This window comes from Rousettus aegyptiacus, unplaced genomic scaffold (assembly GCF_014176215.1).
Source record: "Rousettus aegyptiacus isolate mRouAeg1 unplaced genomic scaffold, mRouAeg1.p scaffold_m13_p_2, whole genome shotgun sequence".
NCBI classification, from domain to species: Eukaryota; Metazoa; Chordata; class Mammalia; order Chiroptera; family Pteropodidae; genus Rousettus; species Rousettus aegyptiacus.
In genome coordinates, this window is record NW_023416295.1 from 127234405 (window position 1) to 127253517 (window position 19113).

Consider the following 19113-nt stretch of genomic DNA (forward strand, 5'->3'; position numbering starts at 1 on the left):
AGATTTTCAATCAATAGTCTTCTAGTTTGATTTGTTATGGAATTTGTTTAAATCAAACTATTCTGTAACAAATTATAGAAAGTAATGCTTTTATCTGACCTAAAGTTTTACAGAGGGATAGAAGTCAATATCCTTTCCATAATATTTTTTTTGACAATGTCCTTTTTTGACAATGTCCAGCCACAGCATTTTCACCTCCCTTTTTGTTTAAACTATAAATCAGAGGATTCAACAGAAATGATAAGAGTATATAGAACACAGCTATAATCTTGTTTTTCTCTGGTGAGGAGATGGCCCCAGCTTGGGCATAGAAGAACACAGTCCCATAGAATAAATTCACCACGGTTATGTGAGAGCTACAAATACAGAAGGTTCCTACTGTGGCCATGGGTTGAGGGGATCTTCAGGACAGTAGAGTGGATCTAAGCATAGGAAACCAGAATGACAGTTTTGGTGGTGATGATGATAAAAGCAGAAGAGAATAAAGAGTACAATCTCATTTACAAAAGCGTCATTGCATAAAAAGTGGTCCAAACCTGTTTTCTCCACAGAAACACAAACTGAAGGTGAAACCTGTTTGTATCATGGGGTTGATGCATCCAGAGATTTAGGAGCCAATCACCAAAGGAACACAAGCCTGCTGAGATGTAACTACAGTATAAAGGAAAGGTAAGTAAATGGCTGAGAAGCGATCATATACCATCATGGCTAAAAAAAAAAGCCTTCAGTACCAACACAAAGAGCAAGGCAAAAGAACTATGTTGCAGTCTTTGTAAGAAATTTTCTTGTTCTTGGACAATAAGTAGCCAGAATTTTTGGAGCAATGCCTGTAGAATAAAGGAGACCTAAATTTCTGGAAAAAGAAATATATGTATGTATGAAGTCTGGAATCTATTTTAGAGACAACTTAACACGTTGACATTTCCCACCACAATGACCATGCACATAAGCAAGAGTAAGATAGAATAGAATCTATATTTCTGAAGATGTTCTGAATCCCAGCAGAATAAACTCAGTCACCTCTGAGTAATTCCTATTCAGCTCACTCTTCATAACTGAGACCTGAGAAAATAAGTGAATAATTATGAAACCTCTAGACAGTCATGTCAACTTTTTTGTTCCTGAAGTTCTCAATAAGAGAAAAAAATGCTAATAGAAATGAGGTTTTCTTGGCATGTGACAGAATAGCTTTACACTTGGAAGTATTTGAATATATAATATGTAATTTTTTCTAATAGACTAAGTGTCATTATAATAAGGGATTTATGGATGAGCAAAGGATGTCAGGGACAGCAACATTATCAGTCATTTTATGACAATTGTTTAGAGCTTTGAAAGGCAGCTATGCTCACCACTATACCACCAACATCTGTTAAGAGCTTTGGAATCAGATGGATTGAGTTCAAATTTTACCTGTCAGTCTAAAAGAATCTAACATAGCTACCTATACTTTCAAAGCTTTGAAGTCCTCTACTGTCAAATGGGAGGTACTAATAATACCTACTTTATAGTATTGTGAGGATAACAAGAAATTGAGTGCAAAAAGCGATTCTTTACGGTTACTAGAACATCTAAATTCATTATAAATGTTAGTCAAATAAACAAGAAAGCACGCATTAAAATTATTTTGCTTTAGGAATGGACACAGGTATAAACTTAGGTCAATTTCTTTTCTCACAAAAAGATACAGTTATTTTGGCTATCTTAAAACATTCTGCTATATAAATGACATCAGAAAACATGGGATTACTATTTCATGAGGAAGAATAAAGCATCAATCTTAAAGTCACTCAAAATGATAAATCAAACTCAGCTCCTACACTAACCATACTCTACCTCTTATTTTATTTACTATTAATCTTTGATTTCTAGTAGCTCTGCTCCCTCGGCATGTTTTATTCCTTTTACTGTCAAACACTGACATATTAGATACATGATTTTTCTACTTATATAGAATGAAACTTTATGGTTGAAGTACAAGATTACCTTCCCTAAAGAAGTTTTCTTTTCTATTTTTGTTGTTGTTTAGCCTCCATATATTTGATCCCATTTATCCACTTCACCCTACCCTTACCCCCTATAATTGACCCCCTTTACCCATCCATTTCCCCCTCCTCCCCAATCCCCTACTCTCTGTTAACCACTAGTCTATAATCCATATCCATGAGTCTCTGTTTGTTTGTCCTTTTCATTTGTTGCTTTGAGGTTTATGTCACACATATAAGTGATATCATGTGATTTCAACTTTTTCTGTCTGGCTTATTTCACTTAGTGTGATTATTTCAAGGTCCATCCATGTTGTCACAAATGGTAGTATTTCATCTCTTCGTATGGCTAAATAATATTCCATTGTATAGATGTACCACAGCTTCTTTAGCCAATCATCTATCATAGGACACTTAAGTTGCTTCCATGTCATGACCACTGTGAATAATGCTGCTATAAACATTGGTGTGCAAATATCTTTTTTAATATGAGTTTTCAAGTCTTTGGAGTAAATACCCAGTAGAGGGATTGCTGGATCATATGGTAGATCAATTCTTAGTTTTCTGAGGAACCTCCATACTGTTTTAACATGTGGCTGTACCAATTTGCGGTACCACCAGCACTGTATGAGGGGTTCCTTTTCCTTGCATCCTCTCCAACATTTGTTATTACTTGTCTTGTTGATAATAACTATTCTAACAGGTGTGAAATGGTATCTCATTGTGGTTTTGATTTGCATTCCCCTAATAGCTAGCGATGTTGAGCATCTTTCAAATATTTATGGGCCATTTGTATGTCCTCTATGGAGAAGTGTCTATTCAGGTCCTCTGCCCATTTTTGATTGGATCATTTGTTTTTTTGTTGTTATCGAGTTTATGAGTTCCTTGATATTCTGGATATTAGGCTCTTATCAGAGGCGTTGCTTGCAAATATATTTCCCATTCAGATGGTTGTCTCTTTACATTGTTGATTTCTTTCACTGAGCAGCTTTTTGTTTGATGTAGTCTCACTCATTTGTTTTAGCTTTTATTTCCCTTGCTTTGAGGTCAATTCATAAAATCCTGTTTAAGTCCGAGGTCCTTGAGTTTAGTTCCTATGTTTTTTTCTATGCATTTTATTGTTTCAGGTCTTATATTCAGGTCCTTATTCCATTTTGAGTTAATTTTGGTGTATGGTGATAGACAAGAGTCTAGTTACATTCTTTTGCATGTGGCTTTCCAGTTTTCCCAGAACCATTTATTGAAGAGGCTTTCCTTTCTCCAATGTATGTTTGTGGCTTTTTTGTTGAAAAATTATTTGCCCATATAAATATGGGTTTACTTCTGGATTCTTGATTCTGTTCCACTGGTCCATGTGTCTTTTTTTTCTGCCAGTACCAAGCTATTTTGATTACTGTTGTTTTGTAGTATAATTTGAAGTTGGGCAGAGTGATGCCTCTGACCTCATTCTTTTTTCTCAGGATAGCTTTGGCAATTTGGGGTCTTTTGTGCTTCCATACAAATCTGATGATCTTTGGTTCCATTTCTTTAAAAAATTCTGATGGGATTTTGATGGGGATTGCATTAAATCTGTATAATGCTTTAGGTAATATGGTCATTTTAACTATATTGATTCTTTCAATACGAGAACACAGAATATCTTTCCATTTCTTTGTATCTTCTTCAATTTCTTTTAATAGAGTCTTGAAGTTTTCATTACATAAGTCCTTCTCATGTTTTGTTAAACTTATTCCTAAGTATTTTATTCTTTTTGTTGCAATTGCAAAAGGAATGATTTTTTCCACTTCTTTTTCTGACACTTCATAATTAGAGTTTAGGAATGCTATGGACTTTTGAATATTGATTTTGTATCCAGAGACTTTACTGTATTTGCTTACTGTTTCTAGTAGTGTTCTTGTGAAATCTTTAGGGTTTTCTATATAGAGAATCATATCATCCACAAATATTGACAGTTTGACTTCTTCCTTTCCTATTTGGATGCCTTTTACATCTTTCTCTTGCCTGATTGCATTCGCTAGGACCTCCAATGTTACAATAAATAAGAGTGGCGATAGTGGATAGCTTTGCCTTGTTCTTGATCTTAGAGGGAAGGTTTTTAGTTTTTCACCATTAAGTATAATGTTGGCTGAGGGTTTGTCATATATGGCCTTTAGTATGTTAAGGTACTTTCCTTCTATACCGATTTTGTTAAGTGCTTCGATCATAAATGGATGCTGTATCTTGTCAAAGGCTTATTCTGCATCTATTAATATGATCATATGATTCTTATTTTTTTCTTTGTTTATGTGGTGTATAACATTAATTGATATGCATATGTTGAACCATCCCTAAGCCTTTGGGATGAAGCCCATTTGACCGTGGTATATAAACTTTTTAATATGTTGCTGAATTCAGTTTGCTAGTATCTTAGGATTTTTGCATCTGTGTTCATGAGAGATATTGGTCTGTAGTTTTCTTTTTTTATGTAATCTTTATGTTATCTTTACCAGTTTTTGGTATCAGAGTGGAGAATTCCCTCAATTTTTGTATGTCTGGAAAAGTCTTTATTTCTCCTTCATATCTAAAGGAGAGCTTAGCTGGATACATTATTCTAGGCTGGTAGTTCCTTTCACTTAATAGTTTAAATATTTGATTCCATTCCTTTCTGGCTTGTAAGGTCTGTGCTCAGAAGTCCAAGGATAATCTAATGAGTTTTCCTTTTAAGTTACCATTTTCTTCTCCCTGGCTGCCCTGAGAATTCTGACTTTGTCATTGATATCTGATAATTTTAAAACAATGTGTCGTTGATATTTGATAATTTTAATACGATGCGAAGGTATTTTTGGGTTGACGTAATTAAGTGTTCTGTTGACTTCCTGAATTCCAAGCTCCAGTTCATTCCTTAGATTTGGGAAATTCTCACCTACTATTTGTCTAAAAATACTTTCTAGTCCCTGCTCCTTTTCCTTACTTTTGATAATGCCCATTAACCTTATGTTTCCTTTCCTAATGGTATCAGCTCATTCTTGAATTTCTCTTTCATTATTTTTTATTCTTCAGTTTCTCTCTTCTTCCTTCTGATTTATTTCTAGATTTCTCTTTGATATCACTGATCCTTTCCTCCATTTGGTTGACTCTATTTCCCAAGTGTGCTATTTCATTTTTCAACTCTTGCGGTATGTTTTCTTATCTCAAGAAGTTCTATTTGGTTCTTTTTGAGAGTTTCAATCTCCTTGCTCTGCTCATCTAGTTGTTTTTTCAATTCCTAAAATTGTTGATATGTCTCATTTTGGATCTCATTGAGTTTTTGCAGAAGTACCATCCAGAATACTCTGTCATTTAAGTCACATATTTCTATGTCTGTAAGATTTTTTTCTGGAGATATTTCTTCTTTCTTTCTGAATTTCCTTGTCACCTTGGTTGTTCATGGTGTTTAATGGACTGTTTCTCCACCTGGGCATTAAAAGAAATGTATTCTACTTTTTTTCCAGAAAGATTTAGCCTGCTGCAAATAAGGCGCTTTTCTTTTGATTTCCAGTAGGTGACATCTAAGCCTCTTGGATCCCTGCTTTATATACAGTCTTAATAATGACTTTATATAATGCTTTTATTTTCTTGTAGATATTTAACCATGCCCACTACCTTCATTTTCAGTCCCTGTCAATTTCAGTAGCATTTGTTCAGATTCCCCTGGGGGTCCGCAGTGATTAATACCAGAAGGGCCCTCTTGATTGGGAGATGGGGACTGCAGCTCAAGCTCAGTTTTGCAACCATGGCCGGTAAAAATCAGCTGTTGCTTTTCTGGCATCCCACTTCTTTGCTTTCTGCCCCGATAACTGGGCCCTGCCGCCAGCCGCATGGAGCTCACGGCACTCTCAGGTAAGGCTGCACATTTTCCCCTCCCCCTCCTCCTACTTGGAGCTCTGGCAGCTGGGGGAGGCAGTTTCTTTATTTCTCCCAGTCCACCCAGGGTTCTGACCTGTGGTAATTCTTATGCACAGCTCCCATGCTCATACATGCTGGTGTGCAGTTTGGGTGTTTTTTGTTGAGTTTTAGAGGTTCAGTTTATTGTTGTTTCAAGGGGAGCCATCTAGGGACATCTCTCCCCCTGCCATGTTTCCGAAAGTCCTCTTTTCTTGTTTATATTATTAATCAAACAGAAGACATTAATGAAAATACAAAGGGCAAAAAAATCCATTTTACCTACGTTTTGCTTTTTCAATAACTATAAATGGTTAATATCAAACACTAAGAAGATATTTGAAAAAAAATCTACATTTTAAGATATCTAAAAATTAAATCCAAGTGGAAAAAAAGAATTTTATGTAATAATTCTGGGTTCTATACCATGTTTAATTTCTGAACAAAAAATATTCCTTCTTTTTAAAGAATCTAATATCATATTTTAAGTCACATTTTTATTTGGAAATTTTCATAAAAGTAAAAGTACAACAGAGTCAGAAAAAAAGTAAAGCTTATTTAGCCTCTGTTACTATATTTTTATGAAGTCAAAATGTCTTATTAGTTAAAAGTGTGGCATTTTAACCACATAGAGTTTTCATCCATGTCCTACCCTCGCTAGCTAAGTCATCCTGGGCAAATTGTTCAAATTCCATAAGCCTCTGTTTTCTCATCAGCAAAATGTCTTAGAACATCTATTCCACAGGATTGTTGTTGTAAGGATTAAATTAAATGATGTAAATGAATGGCACTATATCAAATTAAAAAGCTTCTGCATATCAAAAGAAATCATCAACAAAACAAAGAGGCAACCAATTGAATGGGAGAAGATATTTTCAAAAAACACCTCCAATAAGGGGCTAATGTCTAAAATATACGAAGAACTCAAATGGCTCAATGACAAAAAGACAAACGATCCAATTAAAAAATGAGCAGACAACAAATATATGAAAAGATGCTCAACATCACTAGCTATTAGGGAAATGCAAATCAAAACCACAATGAGATACCATTTCACACCCTCTACTGGGTAATTACTCCAAGAAATGGAAAGATATTCTGTGTTCTCGTATTGAAAGAATCAATATAGTTAAAATGACCATATTACCTAAAGCATTATACAGATTTAATGCAATCCCCATCAAAATCCCATCAGAATTTTTTAAAGAAATGGAACCAAAGATCATCAGATTTGTATGGAAGCACAAAAGACCCCAAATTGCCAAAGCTATCCTGAGAAAAAAGAATGAGGTCAGAGGCATCACTCTGCCCAACTTCAAATTATACTACAAAACAACAGTAATCAAAATAGCTTGGTACTGGCAGAAAAAAAGACACATGGACCAGTGGAACAGAATCAAGAATCCAGAAGTAAACCCATATTTATATGGGCAAATAATTTTTCAACAAAAAAGCCACAAACATACATTGGAGAAAGGAAAGCCTCTTCAATAAATGGTTCTGGGAAAACTGGAAAGCCACATGCAAAAGAATGTAACTAGACTCTTGTCTATCACCATACACCAAAATTAACTCAAAATGGAATAAGGACCTGAATATAAGACCTGAAACAATAAAATGCATAGAAAAAAAACATAGGAACTAAACTCAAGGACCTCGGACTTAAACAGGATTTTATGAATTGACCTCAAAGCAAGGGAAATAAAAACTAAAACAAATGAGTGAGACTACATCAAACAAAAAGCTGCTCAGTGAAAGAAATCAACAATGTAAAGAGACAACCATCTGAATGGGAAATATATTTGCAAGCAACGCCTCTGATAAGAGCCTAATATCCAGAATATCAAGGAACTCATAAACTCGATAACAACAAAAAAACAAATGATCCAATCAAAAATGGGCAGAGGACCTGAATAGACACTTCTCCATAGAGGACATACAAATGGCCCATAAATATTTGAAAGATGCTCAACATCGCTAGCTATTAGGGGAATGCAAATCAAAACCACAATGAGATACCATTTCACACCTGTTAGAATAGTTATTATCAACAAGACAAGTAATAACAAATGTTGGAGAGGATGCAAGGAAAAGGAACCCCTCATACAGTGCTGGTGGTACCGCAAATTGGTACAGCCACATGTAAAACAGTATGGAGGTTCCTCAGAAAACTAAGAATTGATCTACCATATGATCCAGCAATCCCTCTACTGGGTATTTACTCCAAAGACTTGAAAACTCATATTAAAAAAGATATTTGCACACCAATGTTTATAGCAGCATTATTCACAGTGGTCATGACATGGAAGCAACTTAAGTGTCCTATGATAGATGATTGGCTAAAGAAGCTGTGGTACATCTATACAATGGAATATTATTTAGCCATACGAAGAGATGAAATACTACCATTTGTGACAACATGGATGGACCTTGAAATAATCACACTAAGTGAAATAAGCCAGACAGAAAAAGTTGAAATCACATGATATCACTTATATGTGTGACATAAACCTCAAAGCAACAAATGAAAAGGACAAACAAACAGAGACTCATGGATATGGATTATAGACTAGTGGTTAACAGAGAGTAGGGGATTGGGGAGGAGGGGGAAATGGATGGGTAAAGGGGGTCAATTATAGGGGGGTAAGGGTAGGGTGAAGTGGATAAATGGGATCAAATATATGGAGGCTAAACAACAACAAAAATAGAAAAGAAAACTTCTTAGGGAAGGTAATCTTGTACTTCAACCATAAAGTTTCATTCTATATAAGTAGAAAAATCATGTATCTAATATGTCAGTGTTTGACAGTAAAAGGAATAAAACATGCCGAGGGAGCAGAGCTACTAGAAATCAAAGATTAATAGTAAATAAAATAAGAGGTAGAGTATGGTTAGTGTAGGAGCTGAGTTTGATTTATCATTTTGAGTGACTTTAAGATTGATGCTTTATTCTTCCTCATGAAATAGTAATCCCATGTTTTCTGATGTCATTTATATAGCAGAATGTTTTAAGATAGCCAAAATAACTGTATCTTTTTGTGAGAAAAGAAATTGACCTAAGTTTATACCTGTGTCCATTCCTAAAGCAAAATAATTTTAATGCGTGCTTTCTTGTTTATTTGACTAACATTTATAATGAATTTAGATGTTCTAGTAACCGTAAAGAATCGCTTTTTGCACTCAATTTCTTGTTATCCTCACAATACTATAAAGTAGGTATTATTAGTACCTCCCATTTGACAGTAGAGGACTTCAAAGCTTTGAAAGTATAGGTAGCTATGTTAGATTCTTTTAGACTGACAGGTAAAATTTGAACTCAATCCATCTGATTCCAAAGCTCTTAACAGATGTTGGTGGTATAGTGGTGAGCATAGCTGCCTTTCAAAGCTCTAAACAATTGTCATAAAATGACTGATAATGTTGCTGTCCCTGACATCCTTTGCTCATCCATAAATCCCTTATTATAATGACACTTAGTCTATTAGAAAAAATTACATATTATATATTCAAATACTTCCAAGTGTAAAGCTATTCTGTCACATGCCAAGAAAACCTCATTTCTATTAGCATTTTTTTCTCTTATTGAGAACTTCAGGAACAAAAAGTTGACATGACTGTCTAGAGGTTTCATAATTATTCACTTATTTTCTCAGGTCTCAGTTATGAAGAGTGAGCTGAATAGGAATTACTCAGAGGTGACTGAGTTTATTCTGCTGGGATTCAGAACATCTTCAGAAATATAGATTCTATTCTATCTTACTCTTGCTTATGTGCATGGTCATTGTGGTGGGAAATGTCAACGTGTTAAGTTGTCTCTAAAATAGATTCCAGACTTCATACATACATATATTTCTTTTTCCAGAAATTTAGGTCTCCTTTATTCTACAGGCATTGCTCCAAAAATTCTGGCTACTTTATTGTCCAAGAACAAGAAAATTTCTTACAAAGACTGCAACATAGTTCTTTTGCCTTGCTCTTTGTGTTGGTACTGAAGGCTTTTTTTTTTAGCCATGATGGTATATGATCGCTTCTCAGCCATTTACTTACCTTTCCTTTATACTGTAGTTACATCTCAGCAGGCTTGTGTTCCTTTGGTGATTGGCTCCTAAATCTCTGGATGCATCAACCCCATGATACAAACAGGTTTCACCTTCAGTTTGTGTTTCTGTGGAGAAAACAGGTTGGACCACTTTTTATGCAATGACGCTTTTGTAAATGAGATTGTACTCTTTATTCTCTCTGCTTTTATCATCATCACCACCAAAACTGTCATTCTGGTTTCCTATGCTTATATCCACTCTACTGTCCTGAAGATCCCCTCAACCCATGGCCACAGTAGGACCTTCTGTATTTGTAGCTCTCACATAACCGTGGTGAATTTATTCTATGGGACTGTGTTCTTCTATGCCCAAGCTGGGGCCATCTCCTCACCAGAGAAAAACAAGATTATAGCTGTGTTCTATATACTCTTATCATTTCTGTTGAATCCTCTGATTTATAGTTTAACAAAAAGGGAGGTGAAAAATGCTGTGGCTGGACATTGTCAAAAAAGGACATTGTCAAAAAAAATATTATGGAAAGGATATTGACTTCTATCCCTCTGTAAAACTTTAGGTCAGATAAAAGCATTACTTTCTATAATTTGTTACAGAATAGTTTGATTTAAACAAATTCCATAACAAATCAAACTAGAAGACTATTGATTGAAAATCTTTATTTTTCTCTAGATTTAAAAATTATTGCCATGGAGTTAAATAAAATATTGTCTTATAATAATTTAATACTTTTAATGTTTGCGATTATCTATACTTTCTGTTTTCAAACCTTAGAATTTTATGCTGTTTTGTTTTTTAATTATATTTGCCAAGGATTTGACTTCATATCCTAGAATTTTGAGTTCCATATCATCATTTTCAATGCAATTTATAATGTGATATCTAGGTGTTACATAGGTTTACCATTCTAGTTTTATTTTGCGTAGATGTATTAAAAATTGCAGCTCATAAATATAGTACTATGAAATTAACACATAAATACACATATTACATTCATGTATGTTTGCATATCTATATCATTACTTTATTTTCCGAGGATCTGGTTTTGTTAACATTTTGATTCATAGATTGAATGCTTGGTTTGTTTTCTGTTTTACTTTAATGAATTATATTTAAAACTTTTACATAGTTTTCAATGTAATTTGCTTTTGCTTTCATTATATAAATAATTCTATTCACTTTTAATTCTATTTCATTTATGGATTATTAAGATGAAATTGTTTATTTCAATATTTTAGATTTATTTAGTCCATGTCTTTTTATTATTATTTCTAGTTTTATTATCTTAAGTTCAGAGAATTTAAATTTAAAAAATCTTTTTGGTGGAATTTATATAGTTTTAAGTTCAGAGAATTTAAATTTAAAAAATCTTTTTGGTGGAATTTATATAGTGTTATATAGTTTTAATGTTTGTTTGGTGAGCTGTTACTTTTTTGGTAAACATTTGACAATTTAAGGTATGCTTATTCTCTTACGTAATAACAAATTGACTCCTAAAATATATTAAATGCAATAAAAGGTGATCACTATGGCTAAGTTATGATTACACAGGGGAGACGTTGGTGATTTAATATTAGACAGTGTAGAATCACATTTACCATATTAGCTAATTAAAATATTGAAAAAAAGTTATCCCAAAAGACAAAGAAAGAATATTTGATAAGTTGCAAAGCTATTTTATAATTTCAAAAACATCATAAAATTAGAAAGATAACTAAACTTTATTAACCTGTTAAATTATATCTATACAAACTGAATAAAAAAACATTTTTTTTTTTTACATGCCTACAGCACCAGGTCTTCCTAGATGGTCTCCCATCGCCCATCCAAATACTAACCAGGCCCAACCCTGCTTAGCTTCCAAGATCAGATGGGATCGGGCATGTTCAGGGTGTGAAAAAACATTCTAAATGAGAAAATTTTAGAAGTGTTTTCTTTAAAATAAGGAAAAAGACAAAACGCCCATTATCCCCAAATTTAGTTCAGCATTCTATTAGAACTCTAGCAAGTGGAATATAATAAATAGAAATTTAAAATATAATGGATCAATACAGAATTAAACTGTCATTTACATGATTATTTACAAAGAAAATCAGAGTTTATGAAGATATCTGAATTAACAGAAAACAATTGCATGTCTCTATGACAGCGACAAACAGCTACAATGTTGTTTAAAAGACTGCATCATTTACATGTGTATCATAGATTATCAAGGAATTAGGAGAATTTTAGCAGAAGATGTATAAGACCTCAATGGAAAATTATAAAATTCTTCAGATCACACACTAGAAAAATATCATTCATATGCCATAAAGAGGAAGGGAGGAGTGATGCCATCAAGGTGACTAAATAAGTGGTGCCCTTTTCATATTTCTTGTAAACAGCAATAATCTGGCATCCATCATGGACAAAAGTGCCTTTGTAGGGCTTTGGAATGCAGGTAGTAGGAGTTTGTGAAAACCCAGTGCAGTCTAATACTAGGAGACTGGTTTTTAGATTGTAGGCCCACACCCACGTGGCTAACTCATTAATGTAGTTACAGCTACAGTCCCAGAACAGCTATATATCCCTGAGATCTCAAATACAGCCCTGTTTGGCTAGGTCCTATCACCACTACCATATACCAAGGGAATCAGGAGAAATCACACTCATTTTTGTCAGGTAATAGGCATATAGAACTCATTCCCTCAAGTAACCTATGAACTAGCACCAGCCAGTCTGGCCACAGTCTGGGTGCCCCTGGAGGTAAGCCTGCCAAATTCAGTCAGACTGTAGATTCTGAAATTACCCTATGAAGGCAGAGATCCCAAAAGGGTCTATATTTGTATTCTGGACCCTGTCAGCCATAGTCTGCTAGCAATCCTATAGGTCCAAGGACCCAGGGGGAGGCACTCTTGTCTGTGCACCTGGTATTAGGCTGCTGACTAAGGATCTAACTATGGACCCTGAAACAGGTCCTGGTCCCAGTGACACCTGACTGAATGATCCAGTGGACACAGTTTCATTGGCTCAGGGACCAGACAGGATCCAGGCCTGCTTGAATCCCTGTTAACGAGCATACCAACCATGGACCCCACTACAGACCCAATGACAGCCTCAAAACTGGCTCCAACCCAGCATGACTGTGATTCTGAAGGTAATCTCATCAGCTCAGGGAACTGACAGGAGAACTTAACCTGATAAAACCAGTCTGTAAAGACTGGAAGAGGTGTTTGTGCCTTCAAAATGCACAGACACCAGTTCAAGGCTATATGGGATTCGGTGTGTGATACATCTTATTAAAATAAAAACAAGCGAGTTAAAATAATTATGTATATAATTCAGCTATATTAAATGTTATCAACTGAATGATTAAAAGGGAGTCAGAATGTTACCTTGGGGTAGGAGGATTCGGTGAGATGGGAACCACACGACAATGTCCATAGGTGGTCCACAGTCGATAACATATCATGTATATTTGAAATCCAAACGTAATATTAAAATTATAATGTAATATAATTCTGTGTGTGCTTAATGATTTTCCCCAGTCTTAATTTATTATTAACATTTTAGCTTCTGCTTATTTGCATTTTGTTTTTTCTTTAATCTTTGTAACCTTCCTTTTTTTCCTCCAGTGTTTATTCAGTTCTCTAGTTATCTTTCTTTCCACTTGGTTTGTTTTTATATTTGTTTATATTGGCCGGTTTCTTGCCGGAGGTTTTTTTCAGCTTATAGGTTTTTTTCTTGGTTTATTATTTTTTTCATTTAGTAGTCCATTCATGTTTAGGAGTGAAGCCATGCAATGCTGCTTTAATTTGCACTTCCTAATGAACATATACATTTATTAGAAACTCAAATAATTACTTTGATGAAGTATATATTAAAACTTTTTTTGTTCAAATTTCATTGTATTGTTGCTGGTGGGACTGCAAATTGGTATAGCCACTATGGAAAACAGTATGGAGGTTCCTCAAAAAACTAAGAATTGATCTACCATATGATCTAACAATCCCTTCACTGGGTATTTACCCCAAAGACTTAAAAAATCATATCCATAAAGATATTTGCACACCAATGTTCATAGCAGCATTATTCACATTGGCCAGGACATAGAAGCAACCGAAGTGTCTGTCCTACAATAGATGATTGGCTAAAGAATCTGTGGTACATATATACAATGGAATATTACTCAACCATAAGGAGAGATGAAATACAGCCATTTGCAACAACATGGATGGAACTCGAGATAATCATGCTAAGCGCGAAATAAACCGAAGTTGAAAATCACATGATATCACTTATATGTGGGATATATAAACCTAAAAGCAACAAATGAACAGGACAAACAGAGACTCATGGACATGGACTATAGACTGGTGGCTACCAGAGGGTAAGGGTGGGGGAGAAAGGGGGAGGTAGATGGGGTAAAGGGGATCAAATATAGTGGGATAGAGGGAGGACGAAGTGGGTGAAGGGGATCAAATAAATGGTAGCTGAAGGAAACTGGACTTGTGGTGGTTAACACACAATAGAATATACAGATGTCAAATTATAATGTACACCTGAAAATTATATAATTGTATTAACCAATGCTATCCTAATAAACTTAATTAAAAAAAATTTCATTGTATTATTCATTTTCTATTGAGATTTAAAAATTCTGGATGATGTTTCTAATAAGATATGTGATTTGTAAGTATTTTATATAAATGTGTTGTTTGGCTTTTGATTATCTTAGTCTTCAAAATTAGAAATTTCTTAATTTTAATAGAGTCCTAGTATTCCTAGCCTTCTTACTTTGTGGGTGATCCCCTTCTTCTACTTTTCTGGGTGTCTTCATGATTTTCTCTTTGGTTTTAAATAGTTTGAATATGATATACCTGTGTACAGTATTTTTGTTATTTATTCTAATTGATGTTCTCTGAACTTTGTGGATCTGTGGTTTGTTGTCTGCCACTAATTTGAGGTAATTTTCAGCCATTATTTTTTCAAACTTTTATGGTACCCCATTGTCTCTTTTCTTCCCTTCTGTGATTCCAGTTACACATTGTACACTGTTTCATATTGTTTCATAGTTATTAGATATTCTCTCTTTTTAAAAATATTTTGTCTTTGTATTTTATTTTGGATAATTTTATTGATTTATATTTATGTTTATTAATTCTTATAATTTTGAGGAGCTATGTAAAGTATACTAATGAGAATATTAAAGGAATTCTTTATTCAGGTTATTGTGTTGTTGATTTCTAGCATTTACATTTTTTATTATGGTTCCCATCTTTCTGCTGAAGTTAAATTTATGATCTTTCATGTTGTCTGTTATTTTCATTACAGCCATTGCCATGCTAATTATAGTTATTTTAAATTCTATGCCAGGAACTTCCAGTGGGTTGAAAAAATAGTAAAGAAGAGTTCTCTTAAATGTCCCTGCTTTCCATAATGATATTGTTTAATATAACATGGACCAATTATCAAGAACAAAAAATTAAATAGTATCTTGTCTATCCCCTTACAGCTAAAGACAAAAAGATCACACTCTATTGATGTAACCTAGTAGGGAAAAGTGTTTTTCACAATTTAATTTTTAAGTCAAAATGTTTGATTCATACTCTAGTAGTGCAAAGATCTAAACATGCTTAATAGTCTTTGACCAATGGTTTACTTGATAATCAATTATAAATTATAAATATGAGGGCATCATTATTAATGAACTTTTCGAGTTGTTGACTTTTTATTTATTTTCAGAAAATGTTACCTGTACGATATATATTTACACTTATGATGACTCTAACTTGATTGTCTATTTATGATCTTTTTTGTTTTGTAATTATTACTCATGTACAAAAGAAGAAACTGTATTCTTTCATTTTGGGGATACACACATACACCCACATTATATATGTGTATATTTATATATGTTCTTGCATATGTCTGTTAATTGCACCTCTTTATATTTTTTGTGACTTTCTGTCTGCTTTATTTTTCAATATTTTAGTGAGATACATGAAGATCTACTATTATGGTAGACTTTATAATTTATTTTTATAGTATCCTTCCTATATCTTAAAGCTATTTTATTTCCTTCTTTCTGCTGAGGCTATTTTATTAGTTCACTATACTTGAGAATAGTTTTGTTTTGAATTTAATTTTTATCAGTATAAAAATATTTAAATTTTGATAATGTTAAGTTGGTGCCTTTATCTATGCATTTTAACTAAATGAGAAGTTGACAAAAAGCTTTATACAGCCACTAGAGGTTGGAGAATTCCAGTATCTCTTCATCTTTGCCAAAACTTACCTTCTTAATGTTAGCCAGTCTAATCTGTATAAAGTGGTATTGCATAGTGATTTTAATTTTCATACTAATATGTCAAGTAATACATTTCCATGGATTTATTGGCCATTACTGGTCAAAGAAATTTATGGCTTTTTGCTTAATTTTATGGCAATGTGTTTGTCTTTTAATTATTGAGGTATAGGCATCCTTATACAGTCAGGATAAAGGTCCTTTGTCAAGATACTGAATCATGGAAATTTTCTCTTAGCTCATATTTTGTCTTTTCATGTCAAAAATTATATTTTTACATATTTTCAATTTTGATGAAGTTGAACTTATATTTTCTTTTATGATTAGTGTTTTCTGTGTCATTTCTAAGGGGTCCTTACCTACCTCAAATTTGCAAATATAGCCTATGTTTTCTTCTATAAGTTTATTGTTTTAGTTTTATATTTACATTTAGATCTATGATCAATTTTCAGGTATATCATAAGGCGAGATCAAGGACAACTTAGTTTGTTGGCAAATTCCTGCATCATTTGTTGAAAAAACTTTCTCTTTCCCTAGTGAACTCATCTAGATCAAAAATAAAAAAGTCATACATGTGCAGTCTTTCTGCACTCTCATTTCTGCCATATATACATGTTCTTATACCAATACAACAGTTTCCTGTTTACTATGATGTTATATTACAGTTGAAACCAGTATAAGTCTTCCAACTTTTTTCTTAAAAACAAATTTATTTTGACTCTTCTGTATCCTTTGGCTTTCCATAAAAATTATAGAATCAGCTTGCCAATTTTTGCAAAATATGACTAGAATTTTAATTCACATGCTGTTAAGTTTATAGATTAATTTGAGAAGAATCAATATCTTAATAATGAATCATAACAATTCATTAACAGCCTATCTATTTAGGCTTATGATTTGAGCAATGTTTTACAAATTTCAGTGCATAGAATCTTGTGCATATTTTGGTAAATTTATTTTAGGTTTTAAACATTTTCAATGCTTTATTAGATGATATTTTTATTGCTGTTATTCAGTTATTCATTGCTTATGCTAGGAAAACATGCCCTAGTAATTTTTTTATTTTTAATTTTTTAAATTAAATTTATTAGGGTGACGCAGATTAATAAAATTATGTAGGTTTCCAGTGTACAATTTGATTGTACCTCATCTGTATATAATGCATTGTGTGTTTACCACCCAAAGTCAAATCTCCTCCCATCACCATATATTTGACACTCTTTATCCTTATCTACCTCCCCTTTCTTCCCTTTCCCTCTGGTGACCACTAAACTGAAATTAAATTAGTATCATGAAAACTTGGTGAATTAATTTAGAAATTCACTTCATTGTAGATTTCTTGAAATTTTAAAACACTCGATTGTTGAAATAGAATATACATATAATAAAATTCACCAATTTTAGCAGACAATTAATGGGTTATGGCAAAAATATATATTCATAGAATCACCATTACAGTCATGATATGGAATATTTCCATATTTCAAAAAAGATCTCTCACACTTCTTCACCGTCAACCTCCTTACTGCATCCTCAAACCCTAAGGATTACTAATCAGCTGTCACTATATTTAATTTATCTAGAATTGCATATAAAAAAAAGATACGGTATTTATCTTTTTTGTCATGACATCTTTCTCTTAGCATAAAGCTTTAAAGATTTATTTATGTGTGTGTATCAGCAGCTTGTCTTTTCATTACTAAGTAATATTTTATTACATAGATATAATTTTACTTTACTTCATATGAGTGGAATCATATAGGATTTGTCTTTTTGATGACTGGCTGTGTTATTTAGCATAATATCTTCAAGGTTCATGCATGTTACTTTTTAAAGCTGAATAATATTTCATATTATTTCATATATATTTATACACATACATACCATATTTTGCTTATTTACTCATCTATCAATAGACACTTGGGTTACTTCCCAAGTGAATTATGCTCTGGAAACATGAGTGTATAAATATTGCTTTGAGACTCTACTTTCAGTACTTTGAATATATACCTAGAAGAGGAATTGTTAGATCATTTGGTAGTTCTATTTTAAATTTTTTGAGGAACCCATTGTACTATTTTCCATAGAAGGAATGAATTATATTCCCACCAACAGTATACCAGAGTTCCAGTTTCTCCACATCTTCACCAACACTTTATTTATTTATTTATTTATTTATTTATTTATTTATTTATTTATTTATTTATTTATTTTAGTTAGTAGCCATCTTAATCGTTCTGAGGTGATATCTCATTATAGGTTTGATATGCGTTGCCCTAATAATTAGTGATGATGAACATTTCGTCATGTGCTTATTTGTCATTTGTAATTCATCTTTGTAGAAATGTCTAATTTCTTTTCCCATTTTGAGTCAGTTTTTTTTTGTTTTCGTTGTTTTTCAGTTTTAGGAGTTTTCTATATATTCTGAGTACAAGTCACTTATCAGATATGTGATTTTAAAATATTTTCAACAATTCTGTGGTAGCATTTTTACTCTACTGATGGTATCTTTTGATACAAAAGTTTTAAAAATATTTTTCATAAAGGCTCATTTGTCTATATTTTGTTCCCCATGCCTTTCATGTCATATCCAATAAGTCATTGCCAAATTCAGTGTTTGTCCTTTGTTTTCTTCTGAGAGTTTTATAGTTTTATGTCTTGCATTTATGTTATGCATTTATTTTGAGTTAATTTTTTGTATCTGCTGTTAAGTAAGGGTCCAACTTTATTCTTTTACATGTGGATTTACACTTTCCCAATACCATTTGTCGAAGGGACTATCTTTTCACCGTTGAATAGTCTCTGTCGAAAATCATTTGACAGTATAATGAGGGTTTATTTCTATACATTTGTCTATATATCTCTCTTTATGCCAGTGCCACACTGT

General features: G+C 33.1%; 2 pseudogenes; one reads left to right on the forward strand and one right to left on the reverse strand.

Annotated features, from left to right (window-relative positions):
- Positions 1-124: 124 nt before the first annotated feature.
- Positions 125-1053, reverse strand: LOC118613593 (annotated as a pseudogene).
- Positions 1054-9547: 8494 nt separating this feature from the next.
- On the forward strand, positions 9548-10474 carry LOC118613594 (annotated as a pseudogene).
- The last annotated feature ends 8639 nt before the right edge of the window (positions 10475-19113 follow it).